The 14,607-nt window shown below is 46.7% G+C and overlaps 1 long non-coding RNA gene across 1 annotated transcript; it reads left to right on the top strand.

The window, feature by feature from the left end:
• The first annotated feature begins 5,713 nt into the window (after window positions 1-5,713).
• On the top strand, window positions 5,714-9,256 carry LOC147990209 (uncharacterized). The gene is made up of 2 exons (XR_015599199.1): window positions 5,714-6,123; window positions 8,969-9,256. It is a non-coding gene; the product is annotated as an uncharacterized LOC147990209 (long non-coding RNA).
• The last annotated feature ends 5,351 nt before the right edge of the window (window positions 9,257-14,607 follow it).

Raw genomic sequence — 14,607 nt, 5'->3', positions numbered from 1 at the left:
TTCCTCTCATGCTTGCATTAGAACTGCTACTGCTTTCTGTATGAGCCTACTCTGATGCATAGCATGTCGTTGTTACCTGCTTTTATACCTTACCTGCTTATCCTAAACTACTTACTATAGGTTGGTTAGAGATCCATCAGTGACCCCACCTTGTCCTAGTTGCCCCACTTTATGTTTGATGACTCGATCAACGTGATCGACGTCCAGGCCCCGACACCGCACATCACCCCCCCTTAGTTGTACGACTCTGTAGAGTTACCATCGAGTGCCGAGGGTGGAACCTCTTACATCACTCCTGTTGAGATCTCTGTAGTGTAGCTATCCGGTCATGGTCATCGATGGTGATTTCCTCCTTAACTACTTCCGATACGGCTCTGTCGTGCAACCCCTCAAGTGTGAACCTCGAGGGTGGATCCTCTTATGTTCACCTTGATGACAACATCGAGTGAAATTCACCGGGGGTGATTCCTCGGGTTTTCCCTTTGGTGTTAGATACACAATTACTATGGTTACTATGACTTTGCACTGAGCCATGTTACTAAAGACGGGTCGGCCCTCAGGGGTACCCGCGCGAGCTTAATAGCGAGTGATGTGGAGTCGGGTTGACCTGGAAGGTGCCCGCGAGATACTTACAAGGCATGACCGAGCATTCTTAGCCCTTGCCGCAAGTACTCGAGACGGGCGATGGGGTAACATCAATGGTGAGTCTCTGCTCGTTACTGCGCGTTCCTAATCCTCTACGATTTGGGTATTTGATCCGAGGGGCCTCTGGCCTGATAGCACTAACCATCACGTGGGCATAGTATGGGCGTTCTGCGTCGTATACATCAGCCGAAGCTTAATAGATGCCAGCGACTGAGCGGCGCGCGCCGGGTTGGACTGCGTAAGCTCCTGCCTTGTTGAAGGAGGTAGCTAGGTCTGCTCACCGGCCGCCCACGCAACGTGCAGGAGTTCCCGGGGCGATGGCCCATGACCCCTGGGGGCATAGGTTTGGTCCGTCATGCTGGCCTCTCTATTAAGCCTAGGTCGGGTTGCGGCGTATTGTTTGGCCGAGGCCGGGCATGACCCAGGAAAGTGTATCCGGCCGGAGTTAATCAAGCATGGTGGGTAAGTTGGTGCACCCCTGTAGGGAAGAAAACATCTATCGATAGCCTGTCCTACGGTAACAGACACTTGGAGTTGTATCCCGATCGATACAACTAGAACTGGATACTTGAGATGAGACATGGAGATGAGACTTGGATATGAGATGATAACTGGATAGTATGGCTCTGGGATTGCTTTCTCGCAGGGAGTCGATAAAGGATCTCTGGCTGAGGTTGATAACACTTCTACTACTTTACTTTATGCTACTCTACTCCCTCCTGTTGCTGCAAGATGGTGGTTTCCAGAAGATGCTAGTCTTCGATAGGCTAGGCTTTCCCCTTCCCTTCTGGCATTCTGCAGTTTAGTCCACAGATACAACCCTTTTCCTTTGATACAGATGCATACTTAGTTTAGGTCTAATGTAAGTCTTGCGAGTACTTTAGATGAGTACTCACGGTTGCTTTGCTACCTCTTTTTCCCCATACCCGATTGTTGCGACCAGATGACGGATCCCAGGCGCCAGACGACACCACTGATGACTACTGCTATCCCGAGGATGCCTACTACTACGTGACGGCCGCTGACGACCTGGAGTAGTTAGGAGGCTCCCAGGCAGGAGGCCTTGCCTTTTTGATCGATGTTGTTTTTGTGCTAGCCTTTTTAAGGCAAACTTGTTTAACTCATGTCTGTACTCAGATATTGTTGCTTCCGCTGACTCTTGTGTTTTCGAGCTTAAGTATTCGAGCCCTCGAGGCCCCTGGCTTGTAATATAAAGCTTGTATTATTTTAATTTGTGTCTAGAGTTGTGTTGTGATATCTTCCCGTGAGTCCTTGATGTTGATCGTACACATTTGCGTTTATGATTAGTGTACGATCAAATCAGGGGCGTCACAAGTTGGTATCAGAGCCGACTACCTGTAGGTCGCCCCCTTTCCAACTCCTTGGCCGAAGTCGAGTCTAGTCACTACAAAAACTTTTACTAACATTGGCTGTGTGACTTATGGGCCCACGTCGCCATATGGGTGGTATTAGGATCTTTTATTCCTCGTCTATACTTTGGGACTCTGACCTCTATTCTATTCGGGTTAAATGGTTTTACTAACTCGAACATTAGGATCTCGTGATCACATCTGCCCGGAGAGCCCCTTATTTCAGATGATCGCTGGCTGCATCAATAGATTTCGAAGATACTCTATGATATTCTCTTGAGACTTTGTGCCTGTTGCCTTTGCAATTCCCTACCACCAAAATATCATTATGGATAACTACACTTGCCAATCTTACATTCTATCCCATTGATCTTGTTATTACAAGATACCCGAAAGTATTCTCCGACTTTCGAGAATCCTTTTTTTCGACTGCCTTGCAGCTCTTTTCTGCCTGATTAACCATACGAATAATTCCACACACTTATTAGGGATTTGTTCATCCCCAGTTGATCATATGTCTCACAAAATTCTTCGAATGCAATTCGATCTCCTGAAGATCCTCTGCAGCCTAGTGCTCCTGAAAGTCTTGTCTTCCTGCATTCTGGTTAAATCCATATGTCCAGCAATATTCATTAACATCCCTTGTCATTGTCATCCTGAGCCTATTGATTCATTATGTTGCGATTGCTCACAATCATCAGCCGAACCCTGAAATTTGACCTTCCTGCTCATACGTCAGTCTAGACATGAGTTGGATCTCGGCCAATCATGTTGTAATTGATTGTCCACCTGGTTCCCTTCAACTTGAACGTCGAATTATTCAGCTGTTTCTATAATATAATGCCTTCACATTCTCTCCCTTTGATTGAGTATTGATACTCACATCAGATACATTGAGGACCGCTAAATCCTTTGTTGGATTATTTTCTGGCAATGTCCTTCATATTCAAAATCATGTGCGCTCTTCCCCTGATACATATTGCCTTCGGTAAATTGTATCCTCTGCTTATTGTCAACCATGCTCTGTCATTGAGCTGATGTTATATGCTCTGGAAGTTAGTGGTATATGTTCCTAAGATACCCCTACGGGTTGAACTTATACCTTTCCTAAATCGGTGTGAACTCGAAAGAGATGTGAGTCTTACTCTTCTGGTGCTTCACCAGATAAATCTTTCGCGCTACAAATTCTTCAAAAACGAGGAGTGAATGAAAGATTATGCATTGAAGAAGTGGAAGTCGACCTTGAACCTTTGTGTTCATGCCCATGGACCCGATGTAGAACTTATCATGGAAGCTGCTCGTAAAAATAATTACCCCTTGTTATAAGTCCATCCTGTATTGGTGGTTTAATCATTCATAACCATGGTTCTGACCATAGTTTCTCCTTAATTCCATTTCCCGGACAAGTTAATACTTGTCTACTGCAAGTCATTTTACTTGTCCAACCTCTAATTTGATCTACCTTCAAGTATTGCCTCATGTTATCTCGAGGATATTGTGTCATTGCACTACCTCTTGTAAATTCTAATTGAAGTGATACTCCGTCACATCATTCCTATCCTGATTGGCTACATCATTATCGTCCTAAATTTTAACTGTGCTACCTGGTCCTTCCGGGAGCACAATTTTTCAACGATGAGCTAAGATTACGTCGCTCTTCCTCATCTTATCATTCCACCTTGAACAACAAGCTTGAATCCGAGCTTGTGTCGTATCCATGGTTCCAATAGCCTTTGCTTCATCATTCCTTTTGCTTGATGTCGTTGCATCTCGATGGCATCTTCTTAGAGCCTCTCAACAAAATTTGTCATGATCACCATCAATATGCTGCCTTGTTCTAAGATATCAATCAAATTCTTGAGGAGAAATACCCCTTGGCCATCGATGATTCATGTTGTCATCGACACCATCCTTGACTTCCTGCCAATACGGACTTGGTCATGTTTTGGTTATATCTTACATTCCTTGACATTCTTGGAATTGTTCCTTTGTACTTCTTGTGACCTTCAGATTCAATCTTGCTTGAAAAACCATGTTAATGTTACCTTGAAGCATGACTGTGGTACGCCGAACAACAACAAGAACATTGGATGTGTAATGCTGAATTTTCTTGATCAATTATCCAAACACCGTTGTATGGGTAAACCTCATAATTTCTGTGCCCCTTTGTCTAAATGGTTTCATACTTGGATCCATATCATGTATATCATGCTTTGCCTTTCCTTGCGAAAGATATACTCTTGATATTTTGGTATAAACACATTTTCCTTTCTGTTGTTCTGATTAATATACTAATCGTATTTTTTCTTTCCATTATTTTGTTTAACCTTTCCAGTAATCTAACTTATCTGAGCAGAGATAATTTCCTGCTTATGTAAGTGCCTCGGGTACAACTCCATCAGTAAGAACCTGTTAATACTGTTTTTTTGACAGAAAGACTGTAAGGGAACCCCCTACAGTATAATTGGTGCAACAAACCCAAATTGCAAGTACCATGCCTTGAACCTGGGTGGGTGGGAAGGCATCAGCTCCTTCCCACCACTAGGCTATGCCTTAGTCTGCAACCTGTTAATACTGTTGTTTACATTCCGGTAACCATAGATGGACGAGAACTTTGCCTACTGGTCCGCGTCGTTTCAACGAGCAGGAAAATGGTTCTCTTCATCCCTCGCCCTTGGTACCAACATGATTGCCAACATAAATGACAGATTATCCTCTAACCGCCTTGCTATCATGACCGTGCAAATGTTAGCACCCTTCCTGCATTTAACCCACATGGTGGGCCCATAACCCACAGTTCCACTGGATCGAAACCTGACTCTCCTGTACATCCTTAATTCCGAGGTATCCTTTTCTCTTAACCTTGTGTGTTATCATGAGCCACCCTCTGAGAGATGATCTATTCCCAATGCTCTGAACCCCCTTCTCACACTCTGTTCAGGTATCGATCGTTTGTACATTCACTTGAAACTTCCGATTGTACCTTCATACTTTGCTCTTGATGTTTTCTTAAGTTTCGACTCGAGAGATACTTCTATCGTATTCCCCAAATTATCCACCGGATAATCGACCTCGCAAGGGTCAGTTCTCCCGAAGCTACCCCTTTACTTCCCCACCTAATTCTCGGGACGAGATTTCTTGTAGTGGAGGAGATTTGTAAGACCCCAGTATTACTCTACAGTAATCCCCCTCTAATGGAGGCCTTCACATCATGCTTTACTAAGCCAAAATGCCACTTTTCTAAAATCTGCTTCAAAGTCAAATTCAAAATGCTCAAACATGAAAACTAAAATGTTCATCATGTGCCAAATATTCCACAACTAATATTGGTGGTGAACCAACATTTTTGCAAAGGGATTAAGTGGCCTAAACTACTTAAAACAGTGACCTAAACAATAAATTAAACGCCTTTTAAATTTATAAAATTGGCTTTCTTTTTCTAGAGTCTCACAATATTTGTGGCAGTGCAATATACTTCTTTGAAATTATTTTGTCCAATGGCATAATTTTTTTGCAAAATCTTTATTGGCTAAAAGAATAAAGAAAAGAAAAAGGGAAAGCAAATAAAAAGGAAAGAGGAAAGGGCCAGAGCCCCCTGGCCTCCCCCTGGGCCTCGGCCCACCCCTCCACCTGAACCAACTGGCCCATGCTAGGCTAGCCCACTCCCCCTGTCGTCTTCCCCCTCCTCCACTGTGCGTGCGACCGCGCGCACACGTCGCCGTCGAACCACCTCGCCGGCCACGCCACTACTAGCGCCGCTTGGAGGATAAGGGCAGCCCCGATGCCTCGGGCTCCCTCCCCACTCACGCCAGTCCCTATCCCCTCTCCCCGCTGGCTCCGTCGCCTCGCCTCCTCAAATCCGCCGCACCGAGCGGAATAGCCGCCGTCCTCCATCTCCACCGCGGCGACCGGCACCGCTCTGGCCGCTCGCGTTGTCCATGAGAGCCACAGCCGTCCTCCCGTTCGACTGGAGCCTTCAGGTGGAGCCGGGGACCTCTACAGCTACCGAGCGCCGTCACCCCCTTCCGTCTCTGCTCCGACGCGCGCCAGCAACCTCGAGCACCTCTGCTACTCCTAAGTTATCACGGGCCTGCTTGCGTGCCGTGCGGTGAGCTCCTCCGCTTCCTGCTCCTCCCTGTTAATCTCCTAGTGCGTCGTAGCTAGCTCGCCATCGTGCCCAAGCTCTGGTCGTCGCTGTGCGCCTTGCCGTCGTGGCCACGCTCGCCGGTGAGCTTGCCCGAGCTCGCAGTCGTGCTCAGCATGTGCGTAGGGCTCCATAGCGCTAGCTAGCTCGCTCCGCTGTGCCGAGTATAGCCAGATCCGCTCGTGCCCGAACTCCGGTGCCGCCACTGCCGCTTGTCGTCACCGGCCTTTTCCGGCCGGGCCACCATTGCAGTTCGACGCGCGCTACTCCGCTCGTTCGAATGCACCCTAGCGCGCATGAAATGGTCACCTGTAGGCGAAATCCGACGAGGCCCGAGGCCCTCCGCCGCATTTTGGCGTCACCGGCGTCGAGCTGCCGGCCACCGCTGACGTGGCTGGCCTGGGGCCACCCCAAAGCCACTGCTAGTGGGCCCCTCGGGTCCCAGTTGACTGGATTGACCCATTCAACTGATGACGTGGCAGCCCCGTGTCTCTGACATGCGGGCCCCGCAGCCTAGTTATTTAACTAAAATGTTTAGTAAATGAAAACTGATTAGTTAACTAAATGAGACACTGACAAGGGGGGCCCATCCTCTAATTAACCCTCTATTAGTATAAATTAACACTGTTAAAGTCACAGAGGCTGACATGTGGGTCCCATTGGACCCACATGTCAGGTTTGACCTGTACAGCCGTTGTTGACTTGCTGATGTCAGCATGGAGTGCTGATGTCATATTCCTTTTCTATTAATTTAATAATTTCTGAAAATGGTTTAATCTTTAGAAATTCATAGGAATTAAACCGTAGCTCGGATGAAAATGTTTTCTTCATGAAAGTTGCTCAAAAAAATCCAACGAATCCGAATACGCGTTCCGTTCATCTGTCACATGCCCATAGCATGTCGAACAAGGAACTTTCCCCCTCTTTTCCTCTGTCCGGAATCCGCCTAACGCCGGGAATTCATCCTCGGATGTTTATCCCCTTTGTCTGCAACATGTACTACTACGTTAGGGCAACCCTAGCTCTGCTCGTCGTCATGTTATGTTTTGTGATGCTTGTTTTCCCCGTATTTGCTGTTTCTCCCCCCTCTTCTTATTCGGTAGACCCCGAGACCGACGTTCATGCCGCTGTGATCGACTATGTCACCAATGACCCCTCCTTCTTGTCTGAGCAACCAGGCAAGCAAACCCCCCTTGAGCATTCCGATATCGCCTATTTCTTTTCCTCTCATGCTTGCATTAGAACTGCCGCTGCTTTCTGTATGAGCCTACTCTGATGCATAGCCTGTTGTTGTTACCTGCTTTTATACCTTACCTGCTTATCCTAAACTGCTTAGTACAGGTTGGTTAGAGATCCATCAGTGACCCCACCTTGTCCCAGTTGCCCCGCTTTATGTTCGATGACTCGATCAACATGATCAATGTCCAGGCCCCGACACCGCACATCACCCCCCCTTAGTTGTACGACTCTACAGAGTTACCATCGAGTGCCGAGGGTGGAACCTCTTACATCACTCCCGTTGAGATTTCTATAGTGTAGCTATCCGGTCGTGGTCATCGAGGGTGATTTCCTCCTTAACTACTTCTGATACGGCTCTGTCGTGCAACCCCGCAAGTGTGAACCTCGAGGGTGGATCCTCTTACGTTCACCTTGATTACAACATCGAGTAAAATTCACCGGGGGTGATTCCTCGGGTTTTCCCTTTGGTCTTAGACACACAATTACTATGGTTACTATGACTTTGCACTGAGCCATGTTACTAAAGATGGGTCGGCCCTGAGGGGTACCCGCGCGAGCTTAATAGCGAGTGATGTGGAGTCAGGTTGACCTAGAAGGTGCCCGCGAGATACTTACGAGGCGTGGCTGGGCATTCTTAGCCCTTGCCGCAAGTACTCGTGATGGGGCGACGGGGTCACATCGATCGTGAGTCTCTACTCGTTACCGCACGTTCCTAATCGTCTACGATTTGGATATTTGACCCGAGGGCCTCTGGCCTGATAGCACTAACCATCACGTGGGCATAGTATGGACATTATGCGTCGTATACATCAGCCGAAGCTTAATAGACGCCAGCGACTGAGAGGCGCGTGCCGGGTTGGACTGCGTAAGCTCCTCCCTTGTTGAAGGAGGTAGCTAGGTCTGCTCACCGGCCACCCAAGCAACATGCAGGGGTTCCCGGGGCGATGGCCCATGACCCCTGGGGGCATAGGTTTAGTCCGGCGTGCTGGCCTCTCTATTAAGCCTAGGTCGGGTTGTGGCGTATTGTTTGGCCGAGGCCGAGCATGACCCAGGAAAGTGTGTCCGGTCGGAGTTAATCGAGCGTGGTGGGTAAGTTGGTGCACCCCTGCAGGGAAGAAAACATCTATCGATAGCCTGTCCTATGGTAACGGACACTTGGAGTTGTATCCCGATCGATACAACTAGAACTAGATACTTGAGATGAGACATGGAGATGAGACTTGGATATGAGATCATAACTGGATAGTATGGCTCTGGGATTGCTTTATCACAGGGATTCGAGAAAGGATCTCTGGCTGAGGTTGATAACACTTCTACTACTTTACTTTATGCTACTCTACTCCCTCCTGTTGCTGCAAGATGGTGGTTTCCAGAAGATGCTAGTCTTCGATAGGCTAGGCTTTCCCCTTCCCTTCTGGCATTCTGCAGTTTAGTCCACAGATACAACCCTTTTCCTTTGATACAGATGCATATTTAGTTTAGGTCTAATGTAAGTCTTGCGAGTACTTTGGATGAGTATTCACGGTTGCTTTGCTACCTCTTTTTCCACATACCCGATTGTTGCGACCAGATGACGGATCCCAGGCGCCAGACGACACCACTGATGACTACTGCTATCCCGAGGATGCCTACTACTACGTGACGGCCGCTGACGACCTGGAGTAGTTAGGAGGCTCCCATGCAGGAGGCCTTGCCTTTTCGATCGATGTTGTTTTTGTGCTAGCCTTCTTAAGGCAAACTTGTTTAACTCATGTCTGTACTCAGATATTTTTGCTTCCACTGACTCTTGTGTTTTCGAGCTTATGTATTCGAGCCCTCGAGGCCAGTGGCTTATAATATAAAGCTTGTATTATTTTAATTTGTGTCTATAGTTGTGTTGTGATATCTTCCCGTGAGTCCTTGATCTTCATTGTACACATTTGCGTGTATGATTAGTGTACGGTCAAATCGGGGGCGTCACACACATGGTTCTGGAGGAGGTTGGAAAGAGGCTTTGCAATCTTAGAGAAATTCTCAATGAATCTTCGACGATAACTTGCAAGCCCAAGGAAATTGCGGAGCTGCTTCACATTCTGAGACACTTTCTCAGGATTAACATCTATGCCCTTGGCGGAGATGATATGGCCAAGGTAGAGAACCTCATCGAGCCAAAATTCGCACTTTGAAAACTTTGCATAGAACTGATGTTCTCTGAGTTTGTCCATCACCAATCTCAAATGCTTGGCATGATCCTCCTTGTTCTTGGAAAAGACCAAAATGTCATCGAGATAGACCAAGACGAAGTCATTTGTGTAAGGGTTGAAGATGAAGTTCATCATGCGAGAGAACGTTGGAGGAGCATTGACAAGGCCGAAAGACATGACAGTGTATTCATAGGAACCATAGCTTGTTCTGAAAGCTGTCTTGGGGATGTCTTGTTCACAAATGCGAATCTGATGATAGCCCATACGGAGGTCAAGCTTGGAGAATACTTGAGCACCTTTGAGTTGTTCGAAAAGCTCATTGATGATGGGAAGTGGGTACTTGTTCTTTATAGTCTTCTTGTTCAGTGGACGGTAGTCGACACAAAGTTGGTCCGTGCCATCCTTCTTCTTGACAAAAAGAACACCACAACCCCATGGAGAAGAACTTGGTTGGATCAGACCCATACGCTCTTGTATATCGAGTTGTTTCTTCAGCTCCTTCAACTCTTTTGGTCCAAGCTTGTAAGGACGTTTGCAAACAGGTTTCGTGCCAGGCTCAAGATCGATAATGAATTCAACTGGCCTGTGAGGAGGCATTCCTAGAAGCTCTTCTGGAAAGACGTCTTGATATTCACAAATGACTGGAATCTGAGAGATGGCATTCAACTCGCCCTTCTCATTGAGAGAAAACAGTCAAATGGTATCATCATGAGCAGCAAAGACGATCACATGCTCAGAGGAGTGTGTCAATTGAATCTGCCTGGCAGCACAATCAAGCTGAGCCTTGTTCTTAGAAAGCCATTCCATGCCGAGAATTAGATTAATATCCGAGTTACCCATAACAATAGGAGAAGACAGAAACTTATAGTCACCCACCTTGATAGAAATATCCGGGACGCAATTGTTAGATGTCATTTGCTTGCCCGAGGACACAATCTTCAACAGGAAAGGAATCTTTTCGGTCACAAACTCATGCTTGGCAACAAAAGGTGTTGAAATGAAAGAAAGCGATGCACCAGTATCAAAAAGAACTTTTGCAGGAATATCGTTAACAGGAAGGTTACCCATGATCACTTATGAAGAGTCCTCTGCCTGAGCTGCGTTCATCATGTTGACCTTTGCAAACTTGGGATTATGCTTAACCACTGCATTGCTGGTAGATCTCACAGGGGGAGGAGGCGGAAGACGCCTCTAGTTGAAGCATTTGTTTGCATAGTGACCCTTCTGCTGACACTTGTTGCACGTAACCTCTGAGAGCGGACGGTGATTCGGAGCACTTGACCTTGGAGCATGAGACTGCGATTTGTTCTAATAGCCTGGGTTGGGTGGGTGGGAAGATCCATTGCCCCCTTTGCTCTTCTGCTGATAAGGCTGACGGAACGGAGGAGGAGGAGGCAACCAGTACTTTTGCTGCTTAGCTGCCACTTGAGTTGAAGAAGAAGGAGTTGCATCCCTGACTCTCTTCTTAGAAGCATCGCACTTGAGCTGAGCAGCCTCTTGCTTTAGTGCCATGTTGTAGAAATCATCATACTGTTTCGGCTCAAAAAGCACGAGAGCTAGTTGCAGATCTTCTCTGAGGCCACTTCTGAATTCATAAATCATGCTCTTCTCATCAGGGACGTCTTGTTTGGCGAAGCGAGCGAGCCTCTAAAACATGATGTTGTATTGGTAAACAGACATACTGCCTTGCTTCAGATTGCGGAACTCCTCACGCTTACTCTCAACAACACTTTGAGGAATGTGGTGAGCTTTGAAGTCCCGGCGGAAATCATCACAGGTAATCACATGACCTCCTCTGGAATCTTTGTATTGTTGATACCACTCTGCAGCTTGGTCTTTGAGTTGGAACGAAGCAAGCTTGACAAAGTCCTCAGGCCTGACGTTGCTACACTAAAAATGTTTGCAGATATCCACGAGCCAATCATCAGCGTCTGGGGCCTCGACACAGTTACTGAAGGACTTCGGCTGGTTTGCGGGGAACTGGTTGAGGGTAGCAAACTGAGTTTGATTGTTGCCATGGCCTTGATTTCCTTGGTTGCGCTCTTGCAAGATTTGCAAAAGCATCTGCATGTTGGCGTTGGTGGCGGCCATCACAGCTTGCCATGCCTCCAGAGGTGGAGGTGGAGGTGGTGGTGGAGGTCCTGGATTCTGGCCCTTTGGAGGAGCCATCCTGAAGAGGGTGACATTCGTTAGCATCTTGACAGACATATATTCAAGCTGAATCGATGGACCGAAATTGCAACATGTAGCCTTAACATTCGAACAAAAATGAACGAATGAAATCCAAAGTAAATGATCACACTTCCATAAATTGAGAAGCCACTTAGATAGAGGTAGATGAATAAAGCAACAAGGTACGGATATGAACAAATACTTGGTAAGGATTATCCAATCACAAACCAAATATCTGCGGAAAGAAATACTAGAGCTACATGAATTCCCACTTATGAAACTCCCGAAACTTTCCGGTTATGCAATCAGGTGTTGGGGATACAGGGGAAGCATAATATCTCACCCAAAACTAGCAAATCCTACATCCAGCTGTATCCATCCTTCAACACATAACCAAGAAACTTTTGGAAATCATTTACCTCAACCTCCGAAAAGCATCCGTTATACGAGTTATGGCCATACTCCCGAACTCCCGCCCTAGTACTGGGTGGCGTCGAGGTTATCTCACCAAAAACTGCATAAATGAGATTTTCGATGTCGGCAAAACTCAGGTATTCCAGAACTGCAACGATAAAATTGTGACGACAACACCTCGAAGCTCAACTCCCCGGGACACTGCCACAACCCCTAAATGTCAAGAGGCACCAAGAACAATGTTCTCGTCACAAAACCATCGGAACGATTCCAAGATACCCGCGTGATCCTAAATTTTTTTTAGTGAAATTTGAGAAGAGAAGAGTCAAATATCTACGTCAGGAAGCCTCACCAGAGCGATGAAGGGACTGAGGAGTAAAAAGAATCCTACTCTCCAATATATATATAATCCTAAAAGACTCAAAACATTTTTCTAGACTCAACAACGCCAGCGATTCGATCAAGCAGGGGGCTCCTAAGTCAGGGAAGGCTCTGATTACCAACTTGTAACACCCACGATGCGGCTATATCTCCCACGTGTCGGAGCACGACTTAGATGCGTAACCGCATACTAGGCATGTCGCAAGAGGGGTAATCTTTACACATCCCATGTACTGAATAAGATAGAGATAAAGAGTTGGCTTACAATCGCCACTTCACACAATACATAAATATAGCATTACATCATCCAGAATACAATCAAGGTCCGACTACGAAACCAATATAAAGACAACCCCAAATGCATAAGATCCCCGATCGCCCCAACTGGGCTCCACTACTGATCGTCTGGAAAGGAAACATAGTAACATCCTGAATTCTTGTCAAACTCCCACTTGAGTTCGGTCGCATCCCCTGGAATGGCACCATCGGCACCTGCATCTGGTTGGGAAGTAATCTGTGAGTCACGAGGACTCAACAATCTCACACCCTCGCGATCAAGACTATTTAAGCTTATGGGAAGGAAAAGGTAGTGAGGTGGAGCTGCAGCAAGCACTAGCATATATGGTGGCTACCTTACGCAAATGAGAGCGAGAAGAGGAGCAAAGCACGTTCGATAAACATGACCAAGAAGTGATCCTAGAACTACTTACGTTCAAGCATAACACGAGACCGTGTTCTCTTCCCGGACTCCGCCGAAAAGAGACCATCACAGCTACGCACGCGGTTGATTCATTTTAATTGAGTTATGTGTCAGGTTTTTTACAACCGGATATTAACAAATTCCCATCTGCCCATAACCGCGGGCAGGGCTTTCGAAAGTTCAAAACCCTGCAGGGGTGTACCAACTTAGCCCATCACAAGCTCTCACGGACAACGAAGGATATTCCCTCTCCCAGGACGACCCGATCAGACTCGGAATCCCGGTTACAAGACATCTCGACAAAGGTAAAACAAGACCAGCAAAGCCGCCCGATGTGCCGACAAATCCCAATAGGAGCTGCACATATCTCGTTCTCAGGGCATACCAGATGAACCCTACGTACAACTAAAACCAACCCTCAAGTTTCCCTGAAGTGGCGTTGCAAGTGGCTTTGTTTGGGACCAACACTCAAAGGAACACTGGCCCGGGAGTTTAAAATAAAGATGACCCTTGAGTCCGCAGAACCCAAGGGAAAAGGCTTAGGTGGCAAATGGTAAAACCAAGGTTGGGCCTTGCTGGAGGAGTTTTATTCAAGGCGAACTGTCAAGGGGTTCCCATTATAACCCAACCGCGTAAGGAACGCAAAATCAAGGAACATAACACTGGTATGACGGAAACTAGGGCAGCAGGAGTGGAAAAAAAACACCAGGCATAAGGCCAAGCCTTCCACCCTTTACCAAGTATATAGGTGCATTAAAGTAACCAAGATATAATAATGATATCCCAACAATAATCATGTTCCAACAAGGAACAAACTCCATTCTTCACCTGCAACTAGCAATGCTATAAGAGGGGCTGAGCAAAACGGTAACATAGCCAAACAACGATTTGCTAGGACAAGGTGGGTTAGACATTTGACATGGAAATATGGGAGGCATGATATAGCAAGTGCTATGTATCGCGGCATAGGCATATTAATAGAGCGATCAACTAGCAAGCAAAGATAGAAGTGATTTCGAGGGTATGGTCATCTTGCCTGCAAAGTTCTCCGAGTTGACGTAAGCTTGATCCTTGTAAGCATACTCAATGGGTTCCTCGATCACGAACTCGTCTCCCAGCTCTACCCAAGGCAAGAACACAAGCAAGGGAAACACAATCAACCACGGTGCAATGTGCAACCAACATGATGCAAAACATGGCATGATATGCGGGACGTGCTATGCAATGCATATGCGTGCTCCGGAAGGAAAAGATAGAACTAGGCCTCAACTTGGCAAAACAAGCGTGCTGCTGGAAAGATAAGTTGATTTTGGTCGAAATCCATATAAAGATCACCGGAATCCGATGCACGGTTTGCAA

The sequence above is a fragment of the Triticum urartu genome, chromosome 1A (assembly GCF_056163025.1).
Source record: "Triticum urartu cultivar PI428250 chromosome 1A, HENAU_Tu73, whole genome shotgun sequence".
Classification (NCBI taxonomy): Eukaryota; Viridiplantae; Streptophyta; class Magnoliopsida; order Poales; family Poaceae; genus Triticum; species Triticum urartu.
This window is presented reverse-complemented; position numbering and strand designations above follow the sequence as displayed.